Below are 16,099 nucleotides of genomic sequence, written 5' to 3'. Positions count from 1 at the left end.
TTGATTCGTAACATGGCGGCGGTTAGGCCGATGAATGAATCGGAGATTGATGCGCTTGGGGTTAGAGTTCTAGATGGTTTGTGTGCTGATCTTGATCCTGCGGTACAGGAGGCGGAGGAGGAGGATGAGTATGGCCTCCCTGGAACATCTAACCTTGAGGATGAGTCTTTGGTGGTAGAGGCTCAATCCGAACGTGCCGAACCTTCTGATGTTCACGTTAAGCCTAAACGGACCTGGAAACGGAAGGTTTATCCGGCGTCGGCTGTGCGTAGAAGTGCTAGGATCCGTACCTCTAAAAAATTTCATGATGAAATATGAGAGGCATCTTTTGGAACAGCAGAGGTCTTAAAGACTTGGCTAAAAGACGGTTTCTAGCAAAGGCTTCTCTTGAACATCATTTAGACTTTATTGCTTTGTCCGAGACTGGACGAGGTATTTTTTCTCCACAATTTCTTAGTACCTTATCTGGGGGGGTTGATTTTGACTGGCACTGCCTCCCACCTCGAGGAAGATCCGGTGGGGTTTTACTTGGGGTTAAGTGTGAAACATTGGAGGTTCGGAGTGTAGTGTTGGGTGAGTTTGCGGTAAAGTTTCGGGTCCGAACTAAAGCGGATGGTTTTGATTGGGCTTTGGTGGCAGTCTATGGGGCTGCGCAACCAGAACTCAAGCCAGATTTCTTGGCTGATTTGGTCCGTGTTTGCGGTAACGAGCAACTACCCGTCTTAGTGGGTGGGGATTTTAACATTATTCGAAGAAAGGAGGAAAAGAATAATGACAACTTTGACGGCAGATGGTCGTTTATGTTTAATACTATCATAGAAAGCTTGGATCTCAGAGAGATAGAGCTTTCGGGTAGGAAATTCACTTGGGCAAACTCGATACCGGTTCCGACTTTTGAGAAGCTCGATCGTGTTTTGGCGAGCGTCGATTGGGAACAGAAGTTTCCTCTGGTAATGGTGCAGGCATTGACACGAGGTATCTCGGATCACACGCCGTTACTAGTCGACTCTGGAGCTCAAACTCATATGGGTAATAAGAATATTTTCTCCTTCGAACTTGCCTGGTTTGAAAGAGAAGGGTTTATTGAGTTGTTAGCTAGAGAGTGGGCTAAAGACTCGGGGGGAAGGTCACCCATTGAGCGGTGGCAGTGCAAGATTCGTCATCTTCGAAGGTTCCTTCGTGGATGGGCTAAGCACACGAATGGGATATATAAGGCTGAGAAGGAAAGACTCCTTATGATTATTCATTCCCTTGAGTTAAAAGCTGAAACCTCTATTTTAGATACTTCCGAGCTGGAGTCTAAAGTGGAGGCCGAGTTAAGGTTGAAAGAGCTTCTCCGCGAGGAGGAATTGAAATGGGCTTCGAGAGCTAAGGTTCGTAAGGTTGTCCAAGGAGAGGACAACACTCAATTCTTTCATATGATTGCTAATGGAAAGCATCGTAAGAAGAGAATTTTTCAATTAGAACAAGATGAAGGGACGATAGTTGGTCAGGAAAACCTGAAAGTTTACATTACCAACTATTATAAGCAGTTGTTTGGATCTCCGGAAGAGAGTTTTGTGTCCCTGGATGAGTCAAGAGTTGAGGATGTTCCCCAACTTGAGACGGAAGAGAATGAGTTTTTGACTGCTCCTTTTACGGAGAAAGAGGTGTTTGAGGCCATTTCACAAATGAAGAACAATAAAGCGCCAGGACCAGATGGGTTTCCGGCGGAGTTCTACAAAAAGTGCTGGCATTTTATTAAGGGTGACCTGTTGCCGATGTTTCATGATTTGTTCAATGGTCAGCTTCATTTGTTCAAGCTCAATTTTGGAACGATAACTCTTCTTCCTAAGAAGACAGAGGCTATTCGCATTGAGCAGTTCAGGCCTATCTATTTGCTTAATGTCAGTTTCAAAATTTTCACCAAGGTTGGGACGAACAGACTCACGCAGATTGCGCATTCAGTTGTGCAACCATCCCAGACCGCTTTCATGCCAGACAGAAATATCCTTGAAGGGGTGGTCGTCTTGCATGAAACGCTCCATGAGATTCACTCAAAAAAACTAGATGGTGTGGTTTTTAAAGTGGATTTTGAAAAAGCATTCGATAAAGTTAAATGGCCTTTCCTTCAACAGGCGTTGCGTATGAAAGGATTTGACAAGGCCTGGCGAGACCAGATTGAGTCCTTTACGCAAAAAGGGAGTGTAGGGATTAAAGTGAATGATGATATAGGTCACTATTTGCAGACACACAAAGGACTAAGGCAAGGAGATCCCATGTCACCGATTCTATTTAACATAGTGGTTGATATGTTATCCATTTTAATAGGTCGGGCTAAGGATGCGGGACAGGTTTCGGGCTTGGTTCCGCACCTAGTTGATGGTGGTATATCCATTCTGCAGTATGCCGATGATACTATCATCTTTATGGAGCATGACTTGGCTAAAGCAAGGAACATGAAGCTTGTGTTGTGCTTATTTGAACAATTGTCTAGACTCAAGATTAACTTCCATAAGAGCGAACTATTTTGCTTTGGAAGAGCTAATGAGGACCAGGAGGCGTATAAGCAATTGTTCGGATGTGAGTTGGGTTCGCTACCGTTTACATACCTAGGTATACCCATTCACCATCGTAAGCTGACGAACAAGGAGTGGAAGTGCATCGAGGATCATTTTGAAAAGAAACTGAGCTGTTGGAAAGGGAAGCTCATGTCATATGGAGGTCGATTAATTCTGATTAATTCGGTCTTAACCAATATGCCCATGTTTCTTTTATCCTTTTTTGAGGTCCCGGTGGGGGTCAGGAAGAGGTTAGACTTTTATCGATCTCGTTTCTTTTGGCAGAATGATGAGTTGAAACGAAAGTATAGGCTTGCAAAATGGGATATCATCTGTAGGCCGAAGGACCAAGGCGGTCTAGGCATTGAAAATCTAGAGATCAAGAATAGATGTCTCCTTAGCAAGTGGCTATTTAAACTCTCGTCCGAGACAGAGGCCACATGGGCTCAGATTCTGCGAAATAAGTATCTTCAGGCTAAAACTTTGGCTCAGGTGACTGTGCGCCCGACTGATTCTCCGTTTTGGAAAGGGTTGATGAGAGTCAAGCCCCTCTTCTTTAACAGGGCAAAAATCTTAGTCGGTGATGGGGCTAACACGAGGTTCTGGGAGGATACGTGGCTTGGGGAGACGCCTCTGGCACTTCAATATCCTACTCTGTATAACATTGTTCAACGTCGAGAAGCCTATGTTGCAACTGTCTTACAGTCCACGCCTCTCAATATTAGCTTCCGGAGGACGCTAGTAGGCCATCGTTGGGAGGCATGGCTTCATCTTGTACGAAGGTTGATGGATGTCCAGCTGTCTCAGCAACCAGATAGATTGTTTTGGAAACTGACTAAGGACGGCAGGTTCTCGGTCAAATCCATGTATCTGGATGTCATAAACACTAGTGTCATTCCTTGCTCAAAGCACGTCTGGAAAGTTAAGGTACCTTTGCGTATCAAAGTGTTTATGTGGTTTGTGCATAAACAAGTCATTTTGACAAAAGACAACCTGGCAAAACGCAATTGGATGGGTTCTGCTAGGTGTAGCTTTTGTGATTGTAACGAAACTATAAGGCACTTCTTTCTAGATTGTCCGCTGGCTAAGATTCTTTGGCGTTCGATTCATATTGCTTTTAATATTACTCCACCTACCTCTATCAATATGTTATTTGGAACATGGCTTGATGGGTTAACTTGGATGTAGTAAGACACATTCATGTCGGAGTGTGTGCCTTGTTATGGGCAGTATGGAACTACAAAAATGATTTGGTTTTTAACAGAAAAACGAACTTTCACTTTTTGCAGGTTATCTTCAGGGCCACAACATTGATCCGTATGTGGTCATTACTCACTCCGACGGAGGGCAGGGGGCGTTTGCCTACTGCGTCTACCCGATGGGAGATGGTAGCTCGGGGTATTTTCAACCGGTTTGGATGGCGGTCATGTAATAGAATAGGCATGTAGTGCTCCTATTTTATTTGACAGCCGGTTGTGGCTTCTTGATTAGGCTCGCTTGAGCAGCTTGTTTTCTTTTCGTACCTTCATATGTTGGAGATTTTTGTGACTGCTTTTGTTTTTTAATTATGAGCCGTATGCATCTTTCTGATGCAGAGGCCGGGGTAATACCCTTTTTCTAAAAAAAATGCAAAACATGCCGCCTCATCAACTCTCTTGCATGTATTTTTTGTATGCAACTAACACAATCAAGATCCCGCAGCAGCGCACATGGAATCATGTAGGTCCATCGTGGTGTTCTGCAGGTTAAAAACTGTAGGTGCGGCTGAACATGCCAGTGACCTACGTACAAGCAACCTGTGTCACAGGACACCGGGTAATCGTTCCAATTACGTTATATTTATAGCCCATGTAGGCATGTGACACCGGTAAAATCTGTTGTTGGACACCGGCGAGAGGCCACCAGCGACTGAGCGCTCGCGCAACCCATCTACTGGCCCATATGCAGCCCATCTGATCGATCGACCCAAAGAAAAGCTGATCGATTGATCGGCTTTGTGTGTATGTGCGCATATTGTCTTTTGGTTTCTCCCCTCCTCCAGCGAATCCTCATGGCCTCGTCCTCGTCCTATGGGACAACCCGTGGCTCACCATCGCATGGCGGCACGCCGACTTTTTTCCTGGATAGCTGGATTAGTGGAGAAAATATCAAGGCAAGGTAACTCCCTCATCTTTTTGAAGTCCAAGCCTCGGCTAGGGTTTTGAACCTCAAAGGTCTTACAATTGAGAATTAGGTTATGGTACTTATCCAAATTTGAGGAGTGGTTCCCATCTGTTTCAGTTTTGGATCACTATGATATTCCAAAATTTTATTCTGATTCACATCTATTTGAGAATTGGATCACTCTGCTTTTTCAGGTTTTCATGGTGATTTTCCATGAAAACCAATCATCTCTGTTTCCTTAGTTTGAATTTTTCTATATATATAATCAATTAGTATTTCTAGTTAAACACTTCATTTTGCTATTTTGGCAAGCATTTTTACTACCGTCCGTTTTAAATTGTTGAGTGTTATTTTTATGCAAACCATGTACTACAAGTATGATTGTAAACTGTCTGCTAAATCTTCATGATAGCGCTGCAATTGCTGTAGGGGAGTCTCCGGCGTGGTCACTACAATGTGGCAACCGCTATGAAATTCTCAAATTCAGCAAAAACATCCAAATATCATCTATTCCCGATGAAAAATTACCCGCTATGCTATAGCTGCTGAGAGAGTCTGCCCCGATTTCCCCCCTTGAATAAAAGCAATCACTACATGGGACACCGGGACATTTTCGTCCTGGGTCCGCCCCTGCATGCCACCAAGTTGGACATGGCGTGCTCCATCATCATGATGTTCGAAGCCACCCAAGAACACTCAATCTCCCCAACCGCAACATCAGATGGAGCCAAGAAATTAGGCAGAGTGAGTTGCAATCGTTTTACATGTAAAGTTTGACAACTAGTTTGCAAGAGCATGCTGGAATACAATCATCCCTACCAAGAAAAGAGGCATCTCAAAGTTATGATGAAATTTGTTTTTCCTTGGCTGAGATGGCTATGGACATTGTACTTATGGGCTGTTGGGGTATTTGGTCCAATAGAAATGATAAGATCTTCAGACAAGCTGCCCCACACATCCCTCCGTGGCTCTACTACCTGAATCAGGGACTGGAAGTGGCGCTCTTATTAGAGCAAAACAAGCAAAGGCACAGAAGCTCCAGACCTGGATATGTAATAATTTGTAGTTTTCTATGTTTCCTAAAGTTGGCATTCGCTGATTGCCTTCCTTTGTAATCATTTCTGTAGTATTTGTGTATACCAGTTTGGTGAACATATACTTTCGGCAAGTATATGTAACAGAGATTTTTTTTATTATGTTGGCATAATGATGTACTTGTGTGCCTATTTTCGTAGTTGTTCCGTCAAAGGTTATAAAAAAAATTGATGCAAGGTTATACAAATCATATTCTTTTGTTTGTTAAGTGAAATTAAAAATTGCTTTCCACTCATCTTGAATAATATCATCTGGAGCATGAAAAATATCTCCACCATTCACATTCATCTTGACTAAGAAAAGAAAGAAAACAAATAACCAATTGATTTTGTGTCAAGATAGACGCCCTCTTCGAGTTTTTGTATTAACTTCTGAAATACTGTTCTATCATGGACAAACATGCATAACTTATTTTAGAAAGCACCCATAGTAAAATATGAAGGCGATATTTGGGACGTATCTATAGAAAACTTTTACAGATTAGACTGCCGATATTATTTTAAGTACTTTTAGTAGGAAAAGAACTTGAATAATCATATGCGTAGATTAGTCAAAAAGTATTTTAAAAATATTATAAAAAGTAATAAACCGGTGTTATCATTTTTCCACGAATACGCGCAGAGCGTATTATTGCATTGATAGAAGGAAAAATACAAGTTTAGCGGTTGCCAAACCACGTATACAGGAGGGCATGGAGGCGGACCCTAGGAGCATGAGGGGTGATGCTCAGCCCCAAGACTAGAGTTCAGTTTACATCGAATATTTGTAGCCCTTTGGCACCGGCATTAGAGCATGCCCACGCTTCGTCCTGGATAGATGGCACGAGGTCAGGGAGAGAGGACTACATGCCGTCGAAGATGCATGTTTTTCGATGCTTCCATGCCATCCAGGCGCAGAGACGGACAATGGAAGTGAAGCCCTTACGCAGGCTGGGATGGAAGGACGCCGTCGCTGCAGCCCACCATTCATAGAGAGGTGATCGAAGTCCCATCCTATGGCATGGAGGTGAAACGGCACCATGACATAACCTGGCGCCAAACTTGCCAGGAGAACACACAACCAACTAGCAGGTGGTGGATGGTTTTGATATCTTGGTCGCATAGCACGCATCTGGCAGGTGCAGTAGACCTCGGTTAGCAAGACGCTCCGTTGTCCAGCATCTGTCGAGATGAGCAAGCCATAGGAAATTGGTTAGAGACTTCGTTATCTTATGCTTCCTACCAAACTTGGGCTCTCAGGACGTCTCTACCAATACAAAACACGAACAACTTAATTGTCCGAAGAGCATAATTAATGTAGCGAAAACTTAGAAACTCTTCGGTGACGTCCGGAATTTTGCGAGACGACTGCACAGGTGCAAAACTCCCGCACTCCTATTCAAGCTGGACATCCGGAAGGCCTTCGATTCGGTCAAGTGGGAGTTTATTCTCGAGCTTCTCCAAAAAAAGGGGTTCCCAAGCAAGGTCCGGAATTGGATCGCCGCACTTCTCTGCACTTCCTCTTCACGGATCCTTTTTAATGGGGTGGCTGGGCCGACGATTGTACATGGCCAGGGCCTCCGCCAAGGCGACCCGCTTTCGCCTCTCCTTTTTGTGATTGCAATCGACCTCCTGCAACAGATCCTAGAACTCGCAACACGAAAGGGCCACTTCCACAAGATTCGTGGTAGGAGGGCCATGGCGAGAACATCCCTCTACGCGGACGATGCAGCCGTGTTCATGGCCCCTATCAAGAGCGATGTCGACAACCTGGCGGCAATTCTAAAGGGATTCGTGGAGGTGACTGGTCTTTGCACCAACTTCCAGAAAAGCTCAGTTGTACCCATCCGCTGCTCCCGTGTCCGATTGGGCCATGTCCTACAGAGTTTGCCTGCAACTAGGACCTCCTTCCCGATGAGATACCTGGGCCTCCCGCTCTCGATCTGGCAACTCAAGAAGGTGGACCTACAATTCCTAGAGGACAAGGTTGCCAACAAACTGGTTACTTGGGAGGGTCAAAACATCACTACCATTGGCCGCACGGCCCTTGTCAGGTCTGTGACCACCTCTCAGGTGATATACTTTATCACACCGCTTGTCGTCCCTCCGGGCACACTGCACAATGTCAACAAGCTGGAGCGGGCATTTCTATGGTCGGGTTCAGACAAGACCACCGGGGCTAAGTGTAAGGTCAACTGGGAGGTGGTTTGCCGTCCAATCCAGTATGGAGGACTAGGGGTGCTGAACACTGACAAATTTGCTCGGGCTCTGAGATTGCGCTGGCCTTGGTTTGAATGGAAGGAACCAAGCAACATGTGGGTGGGCACAGAAAACCCATGCGACGAGGCCGACCTTGAATTCTTCTACGCTTCCACCACCATCATTTTGGGGAATGGGGCTAAAACGCCATTCTGGGACTCCCCATGGTTGCTAGGGCGCAAGCCTAAGGAGATTGCACCGCTCATTTACGAGGCCTCCTCAAGAAAAAACTGGAAGGTGCGGGAAGCTATTAAGGACAATGCTTGGATTTTAAAGATAAGGTCAGACACTGTGGTATCCATTGACCACATAAGGGAATTTTTTACCCTTTGGATGCTTTTACTTGACGTCATTCTTGACGAGCACTCCGAAGACGACATCTTCTGGAAGCACACAACTAACGGGCAATACTCGGCCGCCTCCGCTTATAAAGCACAATTCTTGGGCATGGTTAATTCTCCCATGGAGCAAATGGTGTGGAAGGCTTGGGCACCGCCAAAAGTCAAGTTTTTTGCTTGGCTTGCTTTACAAGACCGGATTTGGACGGCGGATAGATTGGACAAGCGTGGGTGGCAAAACTGTGGTCATTGCCCTCTTTGTGGGAGGGAGCAAGAAACAGGGGCTCACCTTTTCTTCAAGTGCCGCTTCACCAATAGGTTGTGGAGACTGGTCATCGACAAGCTAAGTCTGGACCATATGAACCCTTCCAGTTGGCACCTTGAAGCCTCCGTCAAGGAATGGTGGGCGAACATGACCGGCATGGGTATTCCCAATAGGAAGGCCATGGCCTCCCTCACAATGCTTGTTTCATGGACCGTCTGGAACGAGAGGAACACACGCATCTTCTATCACAAGAGCGCGCCGCCGCCGATCCTAGTCAACAACATTCTTACCGACGCTAGACTATGGGTGACGGCAGGAGCTAAAAAACTAGGGGACATTCTAGTACGTGAGTAGTTGCCATGTGGCGTGTTATCGTGGGTTGTAAACAATCAAACTCTATTCTCCTCTTAATTAAATGATGAGGCAAATCTTTTGCCTCCGTTTTGAAAAAAAAAAAACAAATCCGATATAAAACCTCCCAACATGAAACATATTTATTCATGTGCAAATATATGCAACACGCCAACACCACCTAGACACACGCTCCAATCAGGAACTTCCACGCAATCTCTCGAACGACATGTACAACACACATTGCATCTATAACAATCACCCACTTCACTCCCTAAAAAAAAATTCAAACACTCACCCACATGTATTGTAGATAGTTCAATACTTAGATAACGGGTGCAATGCACGGATGCCGGTAGTCCGATCATGGCTCAAGCTTCGGGGGCAGCTCAGCTTTGGGGAACGGCGGCATTTCCAGCTTCAGGCCCTCTGGCACAGCTGGTTGTGGTAACTTGGGCTCTTTAGGCACCTCCGGTACCTCAGGGTGAGGCACATGGGGCTACTTTGGCATGGAATGGTGTGGCATTTCAGGCTTCGGTAACTCTGGCATGGCAGGGGGCGGCAGCTGCTCGTGCTCCTTTGGCACCTCTGAGGCTCTGACACAACGGGGTGTGGCACTTGAGGCTTGGTGTCTCCAGTATGACCGAGTGCGGCAGTACGTGCTCCTTTGGTACCTCCGGCACGACAGGGTGCGGCACTTGAGGCTCCATTGGCACAGCAGGATGCGGTAGTTTAGGCTTCGGGAGCTCGGGCATAGTAGGGTGTGGCGGCAGTTCGGGCTTTGACACCTCCGGCACGACGGGTCCGGGACTGCAGACTACTTTAGCACTATGGCGTGTGGCACTTTGGGCTCTTTTGGCACCATGGGGCACAGCAGAGTGCGGCAGTTCACGCTTCGGCATAGTAGGGTGCGATGGGAGTTCAGGCACCCTACATGGTGTTCTTGCCCAGCATGGTCAATGCCGTGTGCTTCTTGTCTGTGTGCATCGATCAGCCAGAGGCAACTTCTTGCTATGATGGGTGGGAGATAAGAGAACGCTGATACTATTTATAGCACTCCAAAATCCAGATGGGCACACTACTAAGCTCCGTACACTAACATAATATAAGACATTTTTACAGTTCAATTTAGTAACTAGTCTGACTAAACTATGGTGCCTTGGAGGCCTGTTGGTAGGTCACCTGCATCTCGGTGGTTGTTTACTGACTTCGGTCTTATGCGTGATCAATCTCTGCGTATATTTAGACATGGGCGATGATATGTTCGGTGATACGCAATGTACATTTCAAGCTCTAGTGTATACTCTGCTCTCAAATCAATGCATGTTTCGGTAATTGGTCGGCTTGGCTGCTCAGCTGCAGCGCAGACGCGAAGAACGGCTCTGGCCTAGCCATCGCTGATGGGACCATGGCGCACGCCCGGTGCCTCGCCACCAGTAGCCCTCGCACCTACTCTGCCATCCTGGCTTCTAGTTTGAGCAACGACGTTGAGCTGAGCCTTTGTGAGGTCAGTTCTTCTACCAACCAAAAGGCATGTAGAAATTCATATTCATCACGATTTCTGCCAGGTTTAACCAAGAACAACAATTCGAACCCAATATCTGGCCCAGCAAACAAACAAAATTCTGCACAAAGGTCAGGTCACTGCTTTGTTGGAACGGTAGTAGTAAAAAACACTAGAACAGCTCCTAAAAAACCAACATGAACTTAGAATTTCATCAGATCATATTAACATTCGACCACAGGATACTGTCACTGTGCAAACATTTTACCTTTGGCCCGGAATTAATATGAGAGTAGAAGAAGCTTGTGTAGTAATACAAGTATACAGCACAAGGGACTGGGCACACAGGCATCCAGAGTCTTGATCATATGTTGTTAAAGTGACCCAGCTGAGCAACAAACACACTACCTAAAGTACTGTGAAATGAAGATTTTCACTTCGATTTGAGTACCACTCTTGCTGATCAGACGCGCCGTTTGATCGCCTTCGGGCAAGGGATGAAACTCTAGTGTTCCCCTCATAATCTCATCACCACAATCAGAGTGCAGATCCAATTCAATTACCAGCGCCTTGTACAATGGCACCGCAAGCAGATGTCTAGCCAAAGGAATCAGTTCTCCTGATCATGCACATATGCCCTTCACATCTTCGTTGTAGAAAAGCACGCAGCCGATATCAAACAGCTCGCTGCGAGCAACAATTCTCCCAAAAAGGCTGATAGGATCTTTTACATCGCGATGAGTAAGCCTCACAGCAACTTCGCATTCAACTCCCTGGCTCAGGACGGCATAGATCACCTCCACAGGACCATAAGGAGTATTGGCAGTATCTAATAGCGACCTGTCCAATGTGGGGTTCTCCCGGTATAAAAGCATACTCTTCTTCCAGGTTTCCTCAACAGAGATATCTTGGCTGTAGTCATGGAGATAAATGCGGAACCCGACAGGTCCATCTGCTGAGATGGCTCTTCCTGGACCAGTTAGCACAAGGTTGCCCTGTTCCATAGAAAATAGAAGTGATTTACATTTGCCCCATTAAAGGTGCCACACTATGTCTAAATAGATGCAAACCTGATTAACTAAGCAAATAGTACATACTATGCCCATTCCATTTACTAGTGAAGTCAGTCCAGATGGATGCTCGAGTGCTCAACTGTTTTGCAAAAAACTTTATCATCTCTCCTAGGCAAAGCAGTTGCTGGGCAAAAAGCCTTCTTTCTTCTATTATCAACACATGGTAGTAATAAGTTTGTAATACTCTTTGCACATATTAACAGAACAAATCAAGTAATATACTTAAGAGCCAGCATGTCCTCTTGGCAATTAGCTTTGCATACTAAGGAAAGAAGCAGTGCATGGTACAATGGATGGCTACCCCTGTATATAGATTGGGAGCTCCTAATGAGCAGTCAACTACCCAGAGCCGTTAAGCTCTTAATACAATGGCCAGATTCACCCCTCATCTAGTATTAGAACTCATCCAAACTTTATCTCCAGGGAGGTATTACATGCAGGATTCAAATTTCATTGAAATTGTTAAGTTCAGAAATTTGAATTACTTAGGTGGGTTCAGGAATGTTGACATCTCGGATGAAACTACAAGATTCTGTTGGCTAATTAGCACTTGATGGCCGAATTGATTTCTGATTACCAATAAAAATTTAAAAATCATAAATTTTGGTAGTACCAACATTGAACCTTAATTGTGTCCTCTAATATCTTCCATGCAGTGTTTTGAAATCTATGTACTACTTCCAAACAAATTACTCCTTTACCATCAAACTTTTTTACTAAACTGAAAATGCATTTCTAGTGTCTACAATGTACCTTCAGAGAGTAATGCCAAGTTTCACTGCAACTATGTTCATCTCCATTTCGTGCACATGCCTAACTGTTTCTTTATGCTCCTGAAACAGACGCTTCCTCAAATGGATACATTAATTAGTTGAAGCATCAATTAACTTGCAGTATCTATTTTTCGCAATTTATTATGGATCTATGTTATTGAGCTTTCATTGCAAACATTGGTAAAACCATGTCAATTAATTTTTGGGATGCACAGGGATGATGGCTGAAGTTACTTCGGCTTTGACAGCTTGCGGAATCACCATATGTTCTTGTGTGGTAGGTGGACTGAATTTCCCTCAATGATTTTAGATAGTTCTTTCTGTGTGTGCAAATTAGGTATCAAGTACAACACGTCATTTTCTTAATTTATTAGTTTTAACTAATCCCTTGGTCCTTGTAATTGCATTTGGCAATCATCTCCATATCTACTATTTTGTGTTTGACCATCTAAGTTGCAATTTTCAGGCAGAGAGAGATAACAGAAGAGGAACGAGTGCTGCTTTTCCATTTTGAGGGAACTGATGAGAATGTGGTACACTCCCTTGGCTTACCTGTATATATTAGTGTTTCTTTACAAGTGTGTATATTCAACCTAAGTCGACGGCATAATTGCAGGTGAGCGCATGCTCCAGTGTTGAGATGATTCTTGGTGTTCTTGGTTGGTCTGCTGGGTGTAGTTATAATCCGCTTGGTGTTCTTGAAAGATGGAAGATTGCATTATGGCACTTGAGCAGAAACTAACATTGGTGCGGCAGTGTTTTATTCACGAGACCGTTTATAGAAGCTAAACAAATTATGCAACACAAAGCATGTGGAGGCACATGGATAGTTTCCGTCAAGTCTCTTCTGTACATAAATGAGATGTTGACAGACAATCTAGGTGCATCACAGAACTAAACTGCCAATGGATGACTGACTGAATGTAGGTCTGAACAAAAACTTTATTGTGGTCGTCATACCAATCAGCTGAGTACTACCAAAAATGAGCGATAAAAGAATTTAGCATTGCACAGAAACAATTTGCGGGGCATGATTGCTGCTGCAGCAAACGAACATATAGACGCAAACAAAGCTAAACTACTGCTGAGAAGCTACTGGGCAACTAATGTCTGCTACTCTCACACACGTCTACTATCTGTTAGCCAAAGAAAAAGAATTCCAAGAAAACCAAATACTACAGAGGAGCCAGCATGGGTACCTCAACATCATATTAAGAAAATGTAAAGGAATGCCTGAAGAACAATTACTTCAGTAACCCAGCTTAGTTTACATAAGGCGCCACATATGTTGCATGTTTCCCTTGAATCCCAAGAAGGGCTTTGCCATATCTTGATCATCTGGAAACAATAAAAGAATGTTTCTCTCGAACTCCAGTAATCACCGATGTAACAAGAAAGTGATTTGTCAAAAGAAATATTTAAGCCCAGTCAGAGTGTTCTAAAAACATAAGAACTCATGTCATACAAATGCGGGTGTGGTAAATGAAAATATTGATAAAACAGCTCTGGCGCTGCAAAGTCTGAACTTTGAACTGAAGCATGTAACTAAATGAACGAGATTGCGCCTTACTAACAATTATGGCCCTAAGTCCTGATGACGTTTTAAAAGATATAAAGCACAAAAAACAAAAACCCAGTTTGCAAATTGCAAACCTAAAATATGGTTTCACAAGAGGCATGTTGCTTATTCCATGATATCGAACAACTTTGATTTGAGTCAAGGCAGATAATTTTGAGGTTTTGAGCTATGCCAAACTGATTTTTTGAATCTACAGTTCATCGACAGTTTTGTTGCCAGAAGATACATGCAGTTTTGTGAACAGCTGCAATATCACATATCCAAGCACTGAATAGTAGACTCTGACAAGACCGATTCATGCCATCTTCATTGGCTTAGTTCTCACAATTAACGACAGATGTTAATGGTTTAGACTAATCTGTTGATCATGCTTTAGCAGGTTACTTCATCAAATTTGAAAGAAAAAAAACTAGCAGAAGTAAGGCCAGGTACAGCCTACAGGACTTACTAACAAAGATAATCCATCATTAAGAATAAGGGGAAAGAAACCACAAGGCATAATAAACATACACAAAATCATAATCTAATTATTAAAGGCTGAACTGCCATATTAGAGAGGATGACAAGCGTCTAACTGGGCAAACAACACAGAAAGGGGACTAACCAGCTCACTTTGTTGTGCCATACACAGTTACACATTTTAACGGCAGGATCTTGGTTCAAGCAAATATGAATCTGGTGGGTACTTCCCCTCGGCAAGCAGCAGCATAGTCTTCAGCAAGGTGCGGCGCAGCTTCGATGTGAGGGCGCGCGAACTTCTCCACAAAAACATTCTCGGTCATATCGACTGCGGAGAAGTAGCTCCGATCATGATCTAGCAACCCATTTGCCTTAACAAACTTTAGAACGTAGTACCGGGGCCTGAGCCGGCCCTCCAGGCTGTAAGTCAGCAGTATTGGCCGATGAGCAATGCGTGCTGGTTCCAATCCTGCTTTAGAGATGAGGAACTCAGACGTGCGCTGCAGCGTGTCCTTTGACCTCCTCAAGAGAATCGGTACTTTAGACACCGCAATGCCAGCCTCGGCATGCAACCACTTGAACGTGTTCTTCAAGTGGTCCACTTTGGCGGCAATCTTCTCAGGGTTTTGGAATGCGGTAGCATGTAGCGCTTGTCTGAACATCCCAGAGCCACGGGGCACACCTATACCTTCGGCACATGTCACCATCGCCTGGAGGTGCTCCAGATTGGCAATATCACAAGCAGATAGCCCGCACTCCTGCAGGTGCGCGACATTGGGCGTTACCACCTAATCCAGATCCGGCGAGAGAAGATAGAATGAGCGCTCGAACGCCCGGAGGAAGTTGTGGCAGGAGCCGAAGAGGGGCAGGTAGTACTGCGGCGACGTCGGCGCCGGAGAGGCCGAGGCCGGCGAGGAAGGCGAGGACGGCGTTGGGTTTGGCGGGGGACTTGAGGTGGGAGATCTTGGTGGAGGCCTTGAGGGCTTGGGGCCGGGTGAGGCCGCAGGTGTGGATGAGGTAGTCCTCGACGGCGAAGCTACTGGGGTTCGGGGAAACGGGGGCCGCGGCGGCGGAGAGGAGGCGAAGCAGAGGGGAGACGGCGGAGGTGGAGGAAAGAGAGATGATATAGGAAACGACGCACTCTCGGAGGCGGAGCATGGCGCAGGACGGCGGCGGCGGCGGAGAGATCTCCGATGGATTGCAATGCCAGCTCTGCCTCGGGCGGTTGGTCAGAAATGGGCTTAACTTCTTTTTCTCTGTGTGCGTGGGCTCTACTGGACCGGCGTTCATTTTTCTCATCCATTCTCTTCCCTTGTTCTAAACAAAATCTATTTTCTTCCCTTCCCCATGGTTTTATTTTTATTTACTTTACCTACGTCGCCTCCAGATTTTTATTTAATTATTTCCTGTCATATATTTTTTTGCATTTTTATTTACATTTTGGAATTTTTACTACAAGCTATTTATCTTTTTTCTTTGACACTGCTCATAAAAATGGAGTAAAACTTGGCATCTGATAGAAAATTGGTTTTTAAAATTAATATTTTATTAATTTCAGAAAATATGTTTCATCGAAATGTTTGCTCATTTATATATGATATTTTTTTAATCTAGTGAAATAATCTTTACAACCATAGTGACCATTTTATTTGATATACATAAACAAAATCCATAGACAATGACTATTAAATTCTTATTTTGAATTAATTATAAAGGTGAAGA

The 16,099-nt window shown here is 44.7% G+C and overlaps 2 pseudogenes; both read right to left on the bottom strand.

The window, feature by feature from the left end:
• Positions 1-10,897: 10,897 nt before the first annotated feature.
• On the bottom strand, positions 10,898-13,544 carry LOC147960996 (60 kDa jasmonate-induced protein pseudogene; annotated as a pseudogene).
• Positions 13,545-14,577: 1,033 nt separating this feature from the next.
• Positions 14,578-15,676, bottom strand: LOC147960995 (uncharacterized; annotated as a pseudogene).
• Positions 15,677-16,099: the final 423 nt, after the last annotated feature.

This window comes from Triticum urartu, chromosome 7A (genome assembly GCF_056163025.1).
Source record: "Triticum urartu cultivar PI428250 chromosome 7A, HENAU_Tu73, whole genome shotgun sequence".
Classification (NCBI taxonomy): domain Eukaryota; kingdom Viridiplantae; phylum Streptophyta; class Magnoliopsida; order Poales; family Poaceae; genus Triticum; species Triticum urartu.
Note: the sequence above shows the minus strand (reverse complement) of the source record. Positions and strands in the feature narration are given on the sequence as shown.